This window comes from Pristiophorus japonicus, chromosome 15 (assembly GCF_044704955.1).
Source record: "Pristiophorus japonicus isolate sPriJap1 chromosome 15, sPriJap1.hap1, whole genome shotgun sequence".
Lineage (NCBI taxonomy): Eukaryota > Metazoa > Chordata > Chondrichthyes > Pristiophoridae > Pristiophorus > Pristiophorus japonicus.
In genome coordinates, this window is record NC_091991.1 from 81374330 (window position 1) to 81394493 (window position 20164).

The 20164-nt window shown below is 48.4% G+C and overlaps 1 protein-coding gene and 1 long non-coding RNA gene across 2 annotated transcripts in view; one reads left to right on the top strand and one right to left on the bottom strand.

Moving 5' to 3' along the window:
• Window positions 1–17160, top strand: part of LOC139280875 (uncharacterized) — a 137430-nt gene extending 120270 nt beyond the window's left edge. Inside the window, exons 2-3 of the long non-coding RNA XR_011596785.1 lie at window positions 5071–5190; window positions 16932–17160. This is a non-coding gene — a long non-coding RNA (uncharacterized lncRNA). The remainder of the gene's footprint in view (window positions 1–5070; window positions 5191–16931) is intronic.
• cntn1b (contactin 1b) overlaps window positions 1–20164 on the bottom strand; it is a 1027096-nt gene that overhangs the window by 895036 nt on the left and 111896 nt on the right. The gene's annotated exons all lie outside the window — the stretch shown is intronic.

Here is a 20164-nt window from a genome sequence, read left to right on the forward strand (position 1 = left end):
ATTGACTCTGGATCAGTTCCTATCGAGTGGAGGGTAGCCAATGTAACCCCACTTTTTAAAAAAGGAGGGAGAGTGATAACAGGGAATTATAGACCGGTCAGCCTGACATCGGTAGTGGGTAAAATGATGGAATCAATTATTAAGGATGTCATAGCAGTGCATTTGGAAAGAGGTGACATGATATGTCCAAGTCAGCATGGATTTGTGAAAGGGAAATCATGCTTGACAAATCTTCTGGAATTTTTTGAGGATGTTTCCAGTAGAGTGGACAAGGGAGAACCAGTTGATGTGGTATATTTGGACTTTCAGAAGGCTTTCGACAAGGTCCCACACAAGAGATTAATGTGCAAAGTTAAAGCACATGGGATTGGGGGTAATGTGCTGACATGGATTGAGAACTGGTTGTCAGACAGGAAGCAAAGAGTAGGAGTAAATGGGTACTTTTCAGAATGGCAGGCAGTGACTAGTGGGGTACCGCAAGGTTCTGTGCTGGGGCCCCAGCTGTTTACATTGTACATTAATGATTTAGACGAGGGGACTAAATGTAGTATCTCCAAATTTGCGGATGACACTAAGTTGGGTGGCAGTGTGAGCTGCGAGGAGGATGCTATGAGGCTGCAGAGCGACTTGGATAGGTTAGGTGAGTGGGCAAATGCATGGCAGATGAAGTATAATGTGGATAAAGGTGGGGTTATCCACTTTGGTGGTAAAAACAGAGAGACAGACTATTATCTGAATGGTGACAGATTAGGAAAAGGGGAGGTGCAAAGAGACCTGGGTGTCATGGTACATCAGTCATTGAAGGTTGGCATGCAGGTACAGCAGGCGGTTAAGAAAGCAAATGGCATATTGGCCTTCATAGCGAGGGGATTTGAGTATAGGGACAGGGAGGTGTTGCTACAGTTGTACAGGGCCTTGGTGAGGCCACACCTGGAGTATTGTGTACAGTTTTGGTCTCCTAACCTGAGGAAGAACATTCTTGCTCTTGAGGGAGTGCAGCGAAGGTTCACCAGACTGATTCCCGGGATGGCGGGACTGACCTATCAAGAAAGACTGGATCAACTGGGCTTGTATTCACTGGAGTTCAGAAGAATGAGAGGGGACCTCATAGAAACGTTTAAAATTCTGACGGGGTTAGACAGGTTAAATGCAGGAAGAATGTTCCCAATGTTGGGGAAGTCCAGAACCAGGGGACAAGTCTAAGGATAAGGGGTAAGCCATTTAGGACCGAGATGAGGAGGAATTTCTTCACCCAGAGAGTGGTGAACCTGTGGAATTCTCCACCACAGAAAGTTGTTGAGGCCAATTCACTAAATATATTCAAAAAGGAGTTCGATGAAGTCCTTACTACTAAGGGGATCAAGGGGTATGGTGAGAAAGCAGGAATGGGGTAATGAAGTTGCATGTTCAGCCATGAGCTCATTGAATGGCGGTGCAGGCTAGAAGGGCCGAATGGCCTACTCCTGCACTATTTTCTATGTTTCTATGTTTCTATGTTTCTAACAGGCGAGAGACTTGATTTTGCTTTTGAGTTGCACAGCCTTAGGGGAAGTACAGTTGGACTTTTGGCGCAAGAAGAAGCATTTTTGCAAGTATAAGAGGCATTTTGCAGCCATCTCTCTCTCTCGCCCTTCTTCTACGCCTGCTTGCTTCGTTCAATGCACAAGGACTCAGCACTCCATCTGGAACAGAGAGAAGAAACACCAGAGAGCCTCGCTACTTCGACTGGAAGCTGACCTTGAGACTGGACTTGAAGACCCAGAAGTTACGCCTCGTCGGGAGAAGCAGTGAGTAAGCCAGAGGGGTAATTGGTGAGCATTTATCCCAGCCCACACAACTTTAAGACCACCGCATAGTGTGAAAGGGTGTTGTGTGTCCCAACCAAGCCTTAGGGCTTTTAGTGGGGAGGTTTTTGCCAGGATCATAAGTGTATGCACATTCTGTTGGACAGACCCAGTGGTGCAATTTTGAATCCGAGCAGGGATGTTTTCGACATGGGTACTTAGCGTTACGGGCCTGTTTAGACAGGCCAGGGCGTGTGCTGTAACGTGTTTGCTTGTATTACACTACAGGGTGTGTTTTTACTGGGTGCAGATGTGTGCTTTAACTTGAATAAAAGTATTGTGACGGTAGAGACCAAAAAGATCTGTCTATGACTGTATATTACTGTTCACGACTATAATTCTGGTGTCTAGAACTATTGTAAGAGGGGTGATTTGAAATGACATGGGGCAAAACCACATACACCACTTCCCCCTCTCCCCCCTGCTCTCTCTCCCTCTCGCCCCCCCTGCCCTTTCTCCCCTCCTCTGCCCTCTCTCTCCCCCTCTGCCCTCTCTCCCACTCTGCTCTCTCTCCCTTCTCAGCCCCCCCGCCCTTTCTCCCCTCCTCTGCCCTCTCTCTCCTCCTCTGCCCTTTCCTCCCGCTGTCCTCTCGCCCCCTCTCCCCTCTCTCTCCCTCTGTCCCCACTCCCCCTCTTCCCTCTCTCCCCTCTCCCCCTCTCTGCCCTCTCTCCCCCCGCTCCCTCTCTTCCCCTCTGCCCTCTCTCCCCCCTCCTCTGCCCCTCTCCCCCCTCTCCCCTCTGCCCTCTTTCCGCCCCCCCTGCCCCCTCTCTCCCCCTCTGCCCCCTCTCTCCCCTCCTCCCCTCTCTCCCCCTCTGTCCTCTCTCCCCCCCTGCCCCCTCTCTCCCCTCTCTATCCCCCCCTCTGCCCCCTCTCTCCCTCTGTGCCCTCTGCCCTCTCTACCCTCTCTCCCCCCCTCTGCCCCCTCTCTCCCCTCTCTCCCCCTCTGCCTTCTCTCCCCCTCTGCCCTCTGTCTTGTGGTAAGGGATGAGAATGCTGGGGAAGGGAATATTATCTTCGCCTTCAGTTATGCACATCAGTATCCACTCAGCCAGGACAGAAATAAAAACAGAAAATGCTGAAAATACGTGCGATGCTGCCTAACCTGCCGAGTATTTCCAGCATCTTTTGTTTTTATTTTAGATTTCCAGCACCCGCAGTATTTTGCTTTTGTATTATGTCTAGAACAGGTTAGATAATAGTTTGAAACTCCTCTCACTCTGCCCCAGCAATACCCTTCAACCCCAGCTTGTGAAGAACACTGCACCAGTGTAACACACTTGTCATTCTAATGCTCCTGTTGGAACAAGACTGCCAATAGTGACAGCTTGCTGCCAGTTTTCTATCCTGGAGCCTCGTCAAATAAGTAAGAGGTCGAGTCTGCCCAAACTGATTTCAGGTCACGTCAATGGAAGCTCAATTCGAATCACGGTTGCAGAGGTGACTGAACAGTTTTCTAATCCATTGCTTTAAAGGCTCTCACGCAAAGTACCTAATTCTGGGTATTTCATTCTGCAGGGTGATCTCCTGGACTAGTTTCGATTGCCGGGATAGGTTGGAGAGGAATTTTCCCAGATTTTTTCTCCCAAAATTGGCCTGGGTTTTTATCTGTTTTTTGCCTCTCCCAGGAGATCACATGGCTCCGGTCGGGGTGAAGTGTAGAATGTTTTAGTATAAGGGGTGTCGCAGTTATGTGAGGCAGACTGGTTGGGCTGGGTTGCCTTTCCGTCATTGTTCATAGGTTTATATATAACCTTTAGGGCTGCTGACTGAGGGCCGTGCGGCTCTTTGTCGGCCGGCGCGGACATGATGGGCCGAAATGGCCTCCTTCTGAGCTGTAACTTTCTATGTTTCTATGTTTCTAACCCACATTCTAACTCATAGCCACTTGATTGTTGCTGTTCTTCCTTGTACTTAACTCCAAACCTAGGGGCTAGAATTTGCACTGGTTGACCGACCGGTTTCTCAGCGGTATTGGCTATTTTCGGCAAGAACCGGGTCGGCGAAAAATTCTCCAGCTGAGTAACGCCGACAGTTTCAAAGTCCTGTTGGGGAGCAGACCGCCGGCGTGCACTGTCCACAGATCGCCCTGGCGCCATCTTTGGCTGAGCGGGGACCCGTAGGTAAGTATAAAAAACCCTGCCCACGAGGATCAGCGGAGCTGGGCGGGAGGTGAGTAGCTCTGCAAGAAAAAGGTAAGTGATTGCTTTTTACTATTTATTTTCAAAATCGGTTGAGTTGATTTAATTTAAAAATGTCTTGGAAATATTTTGGGGGATTTTTTAGTTAGGTTTTTTGAAAAATTATTTTTATTCTTTTTTTGCTGTTAGACCCAACCAGCAGCCTTGGTGTAAATTTTAATAGATTTTTTTAATTTTTCGCCCATTTTCTTTAGGCACCGCCCAATCTAGCTGAAATTGCACTTTCCCGCCCAGATTTGGGGAATCCTGTGGAGATGTGTTTTAGAAACATAGAAATATAGAAATTTACTGAGCGGATTTTAAAAAAAAATTTCGGGAAGTTTTCGGCGCTCGATAATCTTCCCAGTCTTAGCGGTTTTTTGGACAGCAATCGGGCGCTGGTGGGCTTTGGGGAAATTCTAGCCCTTTAAGTCTTTATTCCACAAAAACTGATTTAGCCCATCCACATATAGACACTCCAGTTACCAGTCAGGGAAAATTAACACAAAATGTCAAAGGATCTCCAGATACAACATTCATCTCTTCGCAGTTTTTGTTTTTATTCTTTCCACTCCCCCTCCCTCGAGCAGTGTCAGCCGTAGCTCAGTGGGTAGCACTCTTGCCTGAGGCAGAAGGTTGTGGGTTCAAGTCCCACTCCAGAGACTTAAGCACAAAATCCAGGCTGACACTCCCAGTGCAGTGCTGAGGGAGTGCTGCACCATCGGAGGTTTTGTCTTTCAGATGAGATGTTAAACCGAGGTCCCATCTGCTCTCTCAGGTAGACGTAAAAGATCCCATGGCACTATTTCGAAGAAGAGCAGTGAAGTTCTGGCCAATATTTATCCCTCAAGCAACACAACAAGAAACAGATTATCTGCTCATTATCACATTGCTGTTTGTGGGAGCTTGCTGTGCGCAAATTGGCTGCTGGGTCTCTTCCATTACAACAGTGATTACATTTCAGAAAGTACTTCATTGGCTGCAAAGCACTTTCGGACATCCGGTGGTCATGAAAGGCGCTATATCAATGCAAGTTCTTCTTTTTACAGATACCACAGTAGGAAGTGTCCAGTCACGATGCCTGTGGACCAGGCTTGATGGACCAGCTGGTCTGCCCCTGCCAGTTATTTTTGTACATTCTCTAAAAGGAAGGAGTAATGTATGCACCGGTGAGTATGCTCACAGGTTTGTACAGCTGTTGTGCGCGGAGTATCTGATTAACGTTAACGGGTCTTTGACGCGCCCCTTCGTTTTGGGAGAGGGGTGCGCCAGGGATGTCCGGCCAGTTATATACCATCTGCGTGGTGCCTTTCCTGCGCCTCCTGCGGAAGAGGTTGACGGGACTGGCTCTGCAAGGGTCGGGCGTGGAGGTCGTCCTCTTGGCTTATGCCGATGACGTGCTCCTCATGGTCGAGGATCCCATTGACCTGCAGAGGATGCGTGAGTGCCAGGAGATTTACTCGGCCACATCCTCCACCAGGATCAACTGGAAGAAATGTTCCGGACTCCTGGTGGGTCAGTGACGGGTGGACTCCCTGCCGGAAGAGTTCATGCCTTTTGCCTGGAGCACCACCCATCTCCTCTATCTGGGCATCTACCTTAGCCCCGACGAGGAAGCCTGGCCGGCGAACTGGCAAGAGCTGGAGGCCAAAGTTGCTGCTCACCTAAGGCGCTGGACAGGACTGCTCCAAGTGCTGTCCTACAGGGGTCAAGCACTAGTCATAAACCAGCTGGTGGCCGCTATGCTGTGGTACCAGCTGATCACTTTGATCCTTCCCCCTGTGTTTGCCACCAAGATACAGAAGAAGCTGGTCGGCTTCTTCTGGAACAACAGGAAGCACTGGGTCTCTGCTGAGGTTCTGAGTCTCCCGCTTAAGGAGGGCGGTCAGGCGTTGGTGTGCGTCAGCACCCAGCATGCGACTTTCTGTCTTCAGATCCTGCAGAGATACCTCTACGTCGAGCTCCCTCCCAGGTGGTGTGTGCTGGCGACGTATTTCTTCCGCCAGCAGTATTGCCTCAATGATGACGCAGCTCCTGTTTGTGAGCCTGGGGGGGGCGTCAGGACCGCCATGCAGGGGCTGCCTGTCTTTTACCAGGAACTCATCAGGGTCTGGAACAGAGTCACCATCAAGCGCAGTTCTCCCCCGTCTGGAGTTGCTGCTGTCCTGCGGGAGCCGTTGCTCAGGAATCCGTACCTCCACGACCACGGTTTTAGGTGGCAGGTGGACGAGAGGGCTGTGTTTGGCAAGATGACCAGCGTTAGGGACCTGCTCAATAGTGGAGGAGCGGGCTGGATGGCATCAGAGGAGCTGGCATGGTGCCTATCCTGGGCCGACGTCTGGCGCGTGCCCAATGTCATTAAGTCGCTAAAAACAGCGCTGGGCCCTGACTCTGTTAGGTGTGTCGAGGAGGCTCAAGCACGTGGGGAGATCCCGTCCGAACTGACCTCCGTCCGGACGGAATTCCCCATTGGCGCCAAGCCCCAAAACCTCCCTCAGAAGCCATCACCTCACAACTTGAGCCTCCTCCAGGAAATCCCCTCTGTGCCTTTCAGTTCTGCATGGAGTGCCTTCCATGAGAGGTGGGCGCCGGAGGGACTGGAGTGTATCATCGCCCCCGGCAACCAAATTTTTATTTGAACCATGTAATGTCTAAAGTTTAATTTGTTTATTTTTGCCATTTTAGTGCTCCCCCTGTTTAATCAGGGGGCACTTGATTTAATTATTTATTGTTTTACAGGTGCAACTAAAACAGTTGTAGAGCTGTTGAGTTGTGAGTGGCTTAGCAAGACTCAATAAAATCCCAGCCAGTTTGGTTCATAGAAACATAGAAACATAGAAAATAGGTGCAGGAGTAGGCCATTCGGCCCTTCTAGCCTGCACCGCCATTCAATGAGTTCATGGCTGAACATTCAACTTCAGTACCCCATTCCTGCTTTCTCGCCATACCCCTTGATCCCCCTAGCAGTAAGGACTTCATCGAACTCCTTTTTGAATATATTTAGTGAATTGGTCTCAACAACTTTCTGTGGTAGAGAATTCCACAGGTTCACCACTCTCTGGGTGAAGAAGGTCTTCATCTCGGTCCTAAATGGCTTACCCCTTATCCTTAGACTGTGACCCCTGGTTCTGGACTTCCCCAACATTGGGAACAATCTTCCTGCATTTAACCTGTCTAAACCCATCAGAATTTTAAATGTTTCTATGAGGTCCCCTCTCATTCTTCTGAACTCCAGTGAATACAAGCCCAGTTGATCCAGTCTTTCTTGATAGGTCAGTCCCGCCATCCCGGGAATCAGTCTGGTGAACCTTCGCTGCACTCCCTCAAGAGCAAGAATGTCCTTCCTCAGGTTAGGAGACCAAAACTGTACACAATACTCCAGGTGTGGCCTCACCAAGGCCCTGTACAACTGGAGCAACACCTCCCTGCCCCTGTACTCAAATCCCCTCGCTATGAAGGCCAACATACCATTTGCTTTCTTAACCGCCTGCTGTACCTGCATGCCAACCTTCAATGACTGTTGTACCATGACACCCAGGTCTCATTGCACCTCCCCTTTTCCTAATCTGTCATCATTCAGATAATAGTCTGTCTCTCTGTTTTTACCACCAAAGTGGATAACCTCACATTTATCCACATTATACTTCATTTGCCATGCATTTGCCCACTCACCTAACCTATCCAAATCGCTCTGCAGCCTCGTAGCATCCTCCTCGCAGCTCACACTGCCACCCAACTTAGTGTCATCCGCAAATTTGGAGATACTACATTTAATCCCCTCGTCTAAATCATTAATGTACAGTGTAAACAGCTGGGGCCCCAGCACAGAACCTTGCGGTACCCCACTAGTCACTGCCTGCCATTCTGAAAAGTACCCATTTACTCCTACTCTTTGCTTCCTGTCTGACAACCAGTTCTCAATCCATGTCAGCACACTACCCCCAATCCCATGTGCTATAACTTTGCACATTAATCTCTTGTGTGGGACCTTGTCGAAAGCCTTCTGAAAGTCCAAATATACCACATCAACTGGTTCTCCCTTGTCCACTTTACTGGAAACATCCTCAAAAAATTCCAGAAGATTTGTCAAGCATGATTTCCCTTTCACAAATCCATGCTGACTTGGACCTATCATGTCACCTCTTTCCAAATGCACTGCTATGACATCCTTAATAATTGATTCCACCATTTTACCCACTACTGAGGTCAGGCTGACCGGTCTATAATTCCCTGTTTTCTCTCTCTCTCCTTTTTTAAAAAGTGGGGTTACATTGGCTACCCTCCACTCGATAGGAACAGATCCAGAGTCAATGGAATGTTGGAAAATGACTGTCAATGCATCCGCTATTTCCAAGGCCACCTCCTTAAGTACTCTGGGATGCAGTCCATCAGGCCCTGGGGATTTATCGGCCTTCAATCCCATCAATTTCCCCAACACAATTTCCCAACTAATAAGGATTTCCCTCAGTTCCTCCTCCTTACTAGATCCTCTGACCCCTTTTATATCCGGAAATTCAAGGGATCCACGCTGAGATATGCAGTTGTGAGCCTGGTGGATAAACTGGTAATGTGTAGTGTGATTGTTAAACCTTTGCTAATAAACCAACTAGTTCTTAATAGCAATATGCTGCTATGAATTCTTAAGCAATGAACCCATGGAGCAAATACAATTACAGAATATGATTCAATCTCTGATTGACCAAAGGTTTTTTAATTCTGGATTTAGTTTGTCCTTTTCTTTAATTTTAAACCAATGATGAAATAACTCAGTGTCAACTGCCACTGGTGCTGGAGCTAGAGGAACGACCACAACTAGTACTGCAGACAGAGAGGCCAGTTACATCCGGTGATTCAAATTGTTTACTGTTGAGAGCATCCCATTTACCACAAATCGGCCAGATGTAAGTAAAGAATAATCAGATCAATACTGATCCACATTGACACTGCCGATCGTCTTCTCCCCGAGGAGCTCCTCCCGGAGGCACAATGCAGATTTCATCCCCTACGGGGAACAACGGACATGATCTTTGCAGCAGGACAACTGCAGGAAAAATGCAGGGAGCAGCACCAGCCCTTATACATGGCCTTTTTCGACCTTACAGAGGCCTTTGACACTGTCGACCGTGAGGGCTTATGGAGCGTCCTCCTCTGTTTTGGGTGCCCCCAAAAGTTTGTCAACGTCCTTCGCCTGCTCCACGATGACATGCAGACTGCGATCCTTACCAGCGGACCCATTCCACGTCTGAACCGGGGTCAAACAGGGCTGCGTCGTCGCTCCAACCCGCTTTTCAATCTTCTTCACTGCCATGCTCCACCTCACTGTCAACAAGCTCCCCACCGGAGTGGAACTAAACTACAGAACCAGTGGGAAGCTGTTTAACCTATGGCACCTCCAGGCCAGGTCCAAGATCACCCAAACCTCTGCCGTTGAAATGCAGTACACAGACGATGCCTGCGTCTGTGCACATTCGGAGACTGAACTCCAGGATATAGTCAATGTATTCACTGAGGCATATGAAAGCATGGGCCTTAGACTTAACCTCCACCAGCCTGTCCTCGCCGCACAGCACTGCCCCCCAGTCATCAAGATTCACGGCGCGGCTCTCGACAACGTGGACCACTTCCCATACCTCGGGAGCTTCTTGTCAACAAAGGCAGACATTGATGCGGAGATTCAACATCGCCTCCAGTGTGCCAGTGCAGCCTTCGGCCGCCTGAGGAGAAGAGTGTTCGAAGACCAGGCCCTCAAACCTACCAGCAAGCTCATGGTCTACAGGGCTGTAGTAATTCCTGCCCTCCTATATGGGTCAGAGACATGGACGACTTACAGAAGACACATCAAGTCACTGGAGATATATCACCAACGATGTCTCGGCAAGATCCTGCAAATCCCCTGGGAGGACAGATGCACCAACATCAGTGTCCTCGCCCAGGCTAACATCCCCAGCATTGAAGCAGTGACCACGCTAGATCAGCTTCGTTGGGCAGGCCACTTAGTTCACATGCCAGACACGAGACTCCCTAAACAACTGCTATATGTGGAGCTCCTTCATGGCAAACGAGCCAAAGGTGGGCAGCGGAAATGGTACAAGAACGCCCTCAAAGCCTCCCTGGTGAAGTGCGATATCACCACTGACACCTAGGAGACCCTGGCCGAAGACCGTCCTAGGTGGAGAAAGTGCATCCAGGAGGGCGTTGAGCTCTTCAAATCTCAACACTGCGAGCGTGAAGAGGTCAGGCTCAGGCAGCGGAAGGAGCGTGTGGTAAATCAGTCCCACTCCCCCTTCCCCCGACGACTATCTGTCCCACCTGTGACAGGGTCTGTGGCTCTCGTATTTGACTGTTCAGCCACCAAAGAACTCACTTTAGGAGTGGAAGCAAGTCTTCTTCGATTTCAAGGGACTGCCTATGATGATGATGATGATCAACACTGACAGAGACATAGCTGCAAGGTAATAAATATTGAGATCATACTCAAGATGGTATTCTAGATGTATTATGAGAGAGGGAGCAATTCCTTTCAGGAGTCCAAAGAAGAGATTGGGTTTGCAGTGTCACCATGGCGATTAATCAAAGCAGGGAGAATGCATCTTCTCACATCAGACTTTGCATTAGCAGACATCAATGTTATGGCAGAAGTCTAATATAGGCTCACACTCAATTCAGATCACATGCGATCATCAGTCTGAACATAGCATGATAACAGAAACACTGAACCAACAGCTGCATTTCAATACAAAAGCAGGTGAGGCATAAACACACAAGAAAAATTCCTCTTTCTTTCTTTCCTTCCCCCATGTTGGAAAGGGGGAGAATTTAGAGTATTTTAAATGGAAACAGCTCCGATATAACAAATGGTCAGTTGTATGTCCTGCCTACATTGACCATCAAAAACTCCAGCTATCTACCATTGTTCCAGTATTATGGGTGTGATTTTTCATTGGCACGTCAGGAGTATGATGGAATATTCTCTAATGTCTGGATGGGTGCAGCTGCAATCACACTCAAGTAGCTTGGCATCATCCAGGACAAAGCAGCCTGCTTCATCAGCACTTTATCCACTAGCCAAAACATCCACTCCCTCCACCACTGGCACACTGTGGTTGCAGTGTGTACTAGCTACAGGATGCACTGCAGCAACTCACCAAGGCTTCTTCGACAGCACCTCCCAAACCCGCAACCTCTACCACTTAGAAGGACAGGGCAGCAGGTGCATTGGAACACCACCACCTCCAAGTTCCCCTCCAAGTTACACACCATCCGGACTTGGAAGTATATCGCCGTTCCTTCATCGTCGCTGGGTCTAAATCCTGGAATTCCCTCCCTAACAGCACTGCGGGAGTTCCTTCACCACACGGACTGCAGCGGTTCAAGAAGGTGGCTCACCACCACCTTCTCAAGGGCAATTAGGGATGGGCAATAAATGCTCACATCCCAAGATTGAATAAAACAAATAATATATATACACAAACACACACACACACACACATACAGACATGCAAATAATAGATTTCAAGTCTCCCAGTGACTGCAATATTTTGAAGTGAATAGAAAGATCAACCAAAGTATTCACTAAGCTAAACATTTGCTCTATTGATACAAATTGGACACGTTATCTGGTATTAAATGATGACATTTCTGAAAGTAACTCAAACTGGTTACTCTATTTATCCAGTCCAATGGGTCATATTCTTCCATACTAATTGTAGAAATTAGTACTGGGAATTAGAGTATAATTATGTGTGTTTATGCAAAACCAATACAGATTGCAGAACCACGTGTAGGAATCATCTTCACCACCTGCTACCCCAGTGTCGGACACAGGCCGACTGAAGGCCTCTCAGCTGTAAAACTGTTTCTCTATAGTTTGAAAGTTAATTCTGTGCCCCAAAAAATTAGTTTACAGAAGTTGATTAGTTGTTCTTCAGCAAAATCTAAGACTGGGGTGGTAAGGAATTAAAATTATCATTGAGCAAACTAAGATTGCTATTATGCTTTCAATACCACAGAATCCAGACAAATGGAGGTCCCTGGATCACCTTCCTCTTAGGCAGACCCCCGGAGTCGAGGTGACTTGCTTCCACACTAAATGAGTTCTAAGATGACTGATGAGCCCAATATGGGATCTACAGTCTCTGTCACAGGTGGGGCAGACGGTGGTTGGAAGGACGGGTGGGTGGGGTGCTTGATTTGTCGTGCATTCCTTCCGCTGTTTGTACTTGACTTCCGCATGCTCCCGGCGAAGAGACTCGAAGTACTCGGTGCCTTCCCGGATGCTTCTCCTCCACTTTGAGCGGTCTTGGGCCAGGGATTCCCAAGAGTCGGTGGGGAAGTTACATTTTTTCAAGGAGGCTGTGAGGGCATACTTGAAGAGTTTTCTCTGCCCTCCTGGGGCTGTGATGTTGCTCGGAGTAGAGCGCTTGTTTTGGGAGTCTAGTGTTGAGCATGCGGACAATGTGGCCCACCTATCGGAGTGTGGTCAATGCCTTGGTGTTGGGGATGTTGGTCTGGGAAAGAACGCTGCCATTGGTGCGCCTATCCTGCCAATAAATTTGCAGGATTTTGCGGAGGCAGCGTTAGTGGTACTTCTCCAGTAGGCTTTGAGGTGCCTACTGTAATAGTCCATGTCTCTGAAGCATATAGGAGGGCGGGTATCACCATCAGACCATGAGCTTGGTGCCGGGTTTGAGGTCCTGGATATTGCAATGTGCAGTGGCACACTCAAGTTATACTGCCGGTTGCGCCTCACACTGAGTTCAGCCACAAAGGAATGTTAGGAAGATGAACAGAGCTCCGCTGCCGAGCGGCTAAGTTTTCAAGTTATGAGGAGCCAGGAGAGGAGTCTCTTCCATTCCAACCTCAAAAAAGTTCCACTTCTATCTAAACTTCTCAGTCAGTCCAAAGTTTATTGTCTGGGAATTTTCAAATGGGGCTTTGCATGAGCTGGGATTACACGGCACCCAGCGTGAAACAAGGCTGGCCACCGACAATGGGCCATCTCAGGCGGCCACATTGTTGGCCTAACATCATCATCATCATCATCATAGGCAGTCCCTCGAAATCGAGGAAGACTTGCTTCCACTCTTAGCATGAGTTCTTAGGTGGCTGCACAGTCCAATACGAGAACCACAGTCTCTGTCACAGGTGGTTGGGGAAGGTTTGGGCAGGGAGCCTGGTTTGCCGTATGCTCCTTCCGCTGCCTGCGCTTGATTTCTGCATGCTCTCGGCGACGATACTCAAGGAGTATCAGTGCCCTCCCGAATGCACTTCCTCCACTTAAGGTGGTCTTTGGCCAGGGACTCTCAGATGTCAGTGGGGATGTCGCACTTTATCAGGGAGGCTTTGAGGGTGTTCTTATAATGTTTCCTCTGCCCACCTTTGGCTCGTTTGCCATGGACGAATTCCGAGGAGAGCACTTGCTTTGGGAGTCTCGTGTCTGGCATACGAACTATGTGGCCTGCCCAGCAGAGCTGATCAATTGTGGTGAGCGCTTCAATGCTGGGGATGTTGGCCTGGTCGAGGACGCTAATGTTGGTGCGTCTGTCCTCCGAGGGAATTTGTAGGATCTTGTGGAGACATCACTGGTGGCATTTCTCCAGCGACTTGAGGTGTCTACTGTACATGGTCCACGTCTCTGAGCCATACAGGAGGGCGGGTATTACTTCGGCCTTGTAGACCATGAGCTTGGTGACAGTTTTGAGGGCCTGGTCTTCAAACACTCTTTTCCTCAAGCGGCCGAAGGCTGCACTGGCGCGCTGGAGGCGGTGTTGGATCTCGTCGTCAAAGCCTACTCTTGTTGATAGGAGGTTCCCAAGATAAGGGAAGTGGTCCACGTTGTCCAGGGCCGTGCCGTGGATCTTGATATCTGGGGGGCAGTGCTGTGCGGTGAGGACAGGCTGGTGGAGGACCTTTGTCTTACTGATGTTTAGCGTAAGGCCCATGCTTTTATACGCCTCAGAAAATACATCGACTATGTCCTGGAGTTCAGCCTCTGTGTGTGCACAGACGCAGGCATCGTCTGCATACATTAGCTCGATGACAGAGGTTGGAGTGGTCTTGGACCTGGCCTGGAGACAGCGAAGGTTGAACAGCTTCCCACTGGTTCTGTGGTTTACTTCCACTCCAGCGGGGAGCTTGTCAACTGTGAGCTGGAGCATGGCAGTGAGGAAAATTGAGAAGAGGGTTGGGGCGATGACGCTGCCCTGCTTGATCCCGGTCCGGATGTGGATTGGGTCTGTGATAGATCTGCTGGTATGGATCACGGCCTGCATGTCGTCATGGAGCAGACGGAGGATGGTGACGAACTTTTGGGGGTATCCGAAACGGAGGAGGACGCTCCATAGACCCTCGTGGTTGACAGTGTCAAAGGCCTTTGTAAGGTCGAAGAAGGCCATGTATAAGGGCTGGTGCTGTTCCCTGCATTTTTCCTGTAGCTGTCGCGCTGCAAAAATCATGTCCGTTGTGCCCCGGAGGGGACGAAATCCGTACTGCGACTCCAGGAGGAGCTTCTCAGCCACGGGAAGAAGGCGGTTGAGGAGGACTCTCGCAACAACTTTCCCAGTGGCTGATAGCAGGGAGATTCCTCTGTAGTTGCTGCAGTCGGACTTGTCCCCCTTTTTAAAGATGGCCACGATCACTGCATCTCTGAGATCTCCTGGCATGCTCTCCTCCCTCCAGATGAGAGAGAGGAGGCCGTGTATTCGTGCCAGCAGTGCCTCTCTGCCATATTTCAGTGCCTCAGCAGGGATTCCATCCGCTCCCGTAGCCTTGTTGTTTTTTAGCTGTCTTATGGCTTTGCCTACCTCGTGCAACGTTGGGGATTCACTGAGGTGGTGGCGGGTAGCATGCTGCGGAATGGAGTCGAGAACACTCGAGTCAAAGGTAGAGTCCCTAACACATCAACACAAAAGTGGTAGTATAATAATTTGTTTCATTTTTGGTGCTAAACCATACATAGAACTCCCCACTATTTGATGCCCGGCCCATGTAGATTTAGCTGATATCGTCAGCTAGACTAGTACAATTGAAGGGGATAAAGGGTTATGGGGAGCGGGCAGGGAAGTGGAGCTGAGTCCATGATCAGATCAGCCATGATCTCACTGAATGGCAGAGCAGGCTCGAGGGGCCATTTGGCCTACTCCTGCTCCTATTTCTTATGTTCTTAATTGGCCTCAGCTCTTCTGCACTGTGGGAGAGAGAGAAGTCAAATGGGTTCCTTGCTCACTGGTAACAGCTAACCCTGGCTGGGAAGCACACAAGTGCAGCCATTGGGTGGGAATAGGAGTAAAGTTGCCAAGGATGCTCTCTCCAGTCCAATAGCCAGCTGACATTCACGTAGAGGCTCACCCATGAAGAATGGCCAGCTGTACCAGGTATCAGTAGGCACTGAGGTACTTTGGTTTGGCAGCATGGAGGTGGGAGGGGGTCAGGTACTCCAGCACCACAGTTGAGGGGGAATTTGAGGGTTAGAGAGGGGTTGGACTGTGGTGTATTTTATTCGTTCACGGTATGTGGGCATCTCTGACAAGGCCAGCGTTTATTGACGATCCCTTATTGCCCTCGAGAAGGTGGTGGTGAGCCACCGCCTTGAACCGTTGCAGTCCGTGTGGTGAAGGTACTCCCACAGTGCTGTTGGGAGAGGGAGTTCCAGGATTTTGACCCAGTGACAATGAAGGAACGGCGATATACTTCCAAGTTAGGATGGTGTGTAACTTGGAGGGGAACTTGCAGGTGATGGTGTTTCTAGGTGCCTTCTGCCCCTGTCCTTTAGGTGGTAGAGGTGGCAGGTTTGGGAAGTGCTGCCGAAGAAGCCTTGGCGAGTTGCTGCAGAGCATCTTGTAGATGGCGCACACTGTAGCCACGGTGCGCCGGTGGTGGAGGGAGTGAATGTTTAACGTGGTGGATGAGGTGCCAACAGGCAAGCTGCTTTGTCCTGGATGGTGTTGAGCTTCTTGAGTGTTGTTGGAGCTGCACTCATCCAGGCAAGTGGAGAGTATTCCATCACACTCCTGACTTGTGCCTTGTAGATGGTGGAAAGGCTTTGGGGAGTCAGGTGGTGAGACACTCGCTGCAGAATACCCAGCCTTTGACCTGCTCTTGTTGCCACAGTATTTATGTGGCTGGTCCAGTTAAGTTTCCGGATGAACTCCAGGATGTTGATAGTGGGGGATTTGGCGAAGTTAATGCGTTGAATGTCAAGGGGCGGTTGTTAGATTCTCGCTTACTGATAGATCCTTTGGTCTGTCAGCAGTGATGAGGAGGAGAGCAGCAAATAGAATGGGAGGAGAGAGGAATGGGCACGAGAGAGAGAGACTGGCAGAAAATTGTGGGGATCCCAATTCTGGCAGCGCTGGTTTCCGAGAGATCTTGCAGTGAAGTCAGCGATTAGATACTGAAGTCGAATGCCTCTCTGCCTCTCACCCTCTGCCTCAGCTGTCACTAATTACATTTTCTGATGCTAATCAGAGGTTTTCTGTTGGTCTGAGAAGCCTCCCAAAATTCAACTCATTTGCTTGTTATTATTTTGGGAAAAGAAAACAAGAACTCAAATTGGAATGATGAAAGACATCACTGGTTCTTTCTTGCTCTGATGTAAATAAAAATAAACAACTTTCATTCTAGAGTTGAGTTTGCCACCTCCTCAAAATTCATTATCCAGTTTGTAGTCATCATTTTCAAAAAAACACAAAGATTCTGTTATATACAAAGACACAGTTTGACATTTCCCATTGAGAAAATTAATAAAAGACCATAATTCAAATGTAAACGAGAGCTATAATTGGTGCACCCAAGATATTTGAAGTCTCTACGTGTTTATTTCTCTATCTCAGACACACACACACATACACATTTGTTTAAAAAGTAATTAAAATAACCTTATCTGAGTAAAGCTTTGACATTTCGATTCCAGATTTTCCTCAAATACATTCTGAAAACAACCAGGTGGATGCTGCTGGAACGTGCTGGACACTGGGGTGATTGAGCTCAATGAGCACTGCTGATTGATCCTGGCAAATGGCGCACACTACAGATGCTCAGACCGCGAGACTTACCTTCAACCACCGAGAGTCACAGTACTGGGCGAAAATATTAAATCCAAGCCCAGACTTTGGGAGAGGCTGAGGTCTTCATCAATGAAGTTTAATGAGGCATTAAAAGAGATAAAAAGCAATTCAGTGGATAGATTTAATCGTGCTGTGAATGGCAGGTCTAGGAATTGGTTGGCACTACACCCATTATTACATGAGTAAAATGGGCACCTAAGCATTCAATATGGCGGGCGGCGTGAGCGAGCACATTCCGCGCCAGAACGATACTGCCTGCCGTATCGGTGAAGGGAGAAAAAAAAAATGTTCTGGAGCCATGCCTGAAACTTTGGTCTCATGGTTCTAACAATACAATGAACTCAGTGAGGCTCCATTCCTGGTGCATGGCCTTGCTATATGGTAGTGTGGGTAGCAGGGTCAAGCTCTTAGTGTTACAGCCCCACGGCCAACCCCTGCTCCAGTCTAGTAAGGCTGAAATTATCCTGCATACAAAAATGCTCCTCTGAATTTTCCTTTCTTGTTCTTCCCAAGCTATAAATGTGGCACCTGCATGTTCATTCTCCTCCCCACATCCTCACTGTGTTGAAATAAAGATTCATTGCACTGTCTCCACTTACACTCATTCATTCTCAATACTTTGACCAACGAAACCTCTCACGTTCACCTCCCTCAGTCTTTTCCTCCCCCTATAATCTTCAGACTTTTAAAACCCAAGTCTTGCATTATCTAATGTACAAGTCCAGATTTACCTATCCTCTCCTGCCTTTTCCATCTTCGGTGGTGACTTGCACTGTGGCCCTTGACCCTTGACCCTGGTTTGCCAATTAAAAGAAATACCTGAAAGCGTCCTTGGTTTCAACTTACGCTCATAAGCTACTGAAGTTCTGGGATATTTGAACCCCTCCATTCTTACAGGGCTTGACAGGGTAGATGCAGGGAAGATTTTTCCTCTGGCTGGGGAGTCTAGAACCAGGGGTCACAGTCTCAGAATAAGGGATCGGCCATTTAGGACCGAGATGAGGAGAAACTTCTTCACTCAGAAGGTGGTGAACCCAGAGGGCTGTGGAGGCTCGGTCGTTGAGTATATTCAAGACAGAGATCGATAGATTTTTATATATTAAGGGAATCCAGGGATATGGGGACAGTTCAGGAAAGTGGACTGAAGATCAGCCATGATCTTATTGAATGGCGGAGCAGGCTCGAGGGGCTGAATGGCCTACTCCTGCTCCTAATTCTTATGTTCTTATGTTCTTAAACTAGAGCCTTCTAACTCACTCCCACCAGAGTATTTCCAGAGAATTACAAAATTAGAATTCACTCCCAAATATTAGGCTGCACTTCAAAGATTATCCAAAATAAACAGGCCAGAAGCAAGTCCAGTATCCCTGTTCATTCCAAAGACATCTTCTACATTTAATTAGGAGCCTGAGTATAGCAGTGCATAAATTAAAATTTTAAACACAGCTTTCAAATCAGTTTTCACATCAGTAATTCCCCCTCGAGAAGTCCTTCACGCACGGTAGTTTCAGGAATATTTTGAGCCTTAAGGCCAAGAGATCGCAGAAACACTCAAAGGTTACAACAAATGACGGCCAGGATGGTTTGTTTTGCCAAATTAAAGGAATTGTGAAAAATAATTCACGGCGTAATACTAAAACCATTTTGCATCTCCAGATTTTCAAAATCCCATTTCAAGCAGGAGGCAAAACCTCTTTTGATGTAGAAGGTCTTGAATAATAGATGTTCGATATTTCGCTTGCAGCAAAGCAGCTGCTGTGAAAATCCTTTGGAGGACAGAAGGTGTCATAAAAGTACAGAATGATTCACTGGTTCAGGCACAGACTGTACACGATACAGCAGCAATGCACCGAAGCAGACCAGAAATTGGGAGGATTAATCCACAATCTGTCCTGACGTAGCTGGTCTCAGCCAGGGGCATAGCCAACAGTGAGAAAGACAGACTTGCATTTCTATTGTGCCTTTCACAAGCTCAGGACGTCTCAAAAGCGCTTCACAGCGAAAGAAATACTGAGTGTAGTCACTGTTCCGATTTAGGAAATGCGGCAGTGTGATCATGACCAGATCATTTGCTTTAGTGATGTTGGTTGAGGGATGAATTTTGGCCAAGACATCGAGAGGAACTCCCCTGCTCTTCTTCAAAATGGTGCCATGGGATCTTTGATGTCCACCTGAGAGGGAAAACAGGACCTCGGTTGAATGTCTCATTCAAAATTCGGCACCTCCAACAACGCAGCACTTTCTCAACACTGCAATGGAGTGTCAGCCAAGGTACAGAGCGCACAAAAGCACTCTCACTCCACACGTGCATTTGGGCCCACTGCCAGAAGTTCCATATGAAAGTACTTGATTTTGGGTGGTGTAAAGTATGCACCTGTGAGTATGCTCACGGGTTTGTAGAGCTGTTGATGCACTTCAGTCCCACGCTCCTGATCTTTAGGCAGCCAGTGTTTTGGGAGCGGGCAGGTTGGAAGGCCTCCTTGTTGGACTGCTCCTTGGCCTGGCCAAGGTGGCCATTAACCAGTCCATGCAACAGGCGGTCAGGGGGGTCATTCAGCCTGACTGCCTGCCTCTCTTCCGCGGCTACGTTCGCGCCAGGGTGTCCCTGGAGATGGAGCACGCGGTTTCCACCGGTACGATCGCGGCCTTCTGCGAGAGGTGGGCGCCGTAGGGATTGGAGTGCATCATCACCCCTGGGCCTGGCAACCAAATTTTAAGGACTTCTCGAGGGGGAATTACTGATGTGAAAACTGATTTTATTCGTTTAAGATCGCTATAAAGTTTTATTTGTTAATTTGAGTGTTCTAGTGTCTGTTTAATAAGGGGGCACTCGGCTTTAAGTTCGATTAAAATAGTTGTAGAGCTGTTGAGTTGGGAGTGGCTTAGCCAGTCACGTGATGTTCACAAGACTCAATAAAACCCCAGCCAGTTGGGAAAACGATGAGGCAGGTGGTTGTGAGCCTAGTGGATGAACTGGTAATGTGTAGTGTGATTGTTAAACCTTGGCTAATACACCAATTAGTTCTTAATAGCAATGTGTTGCTATGAACTCTTAAGCAAAGAGCCCTTGAAGCAACAC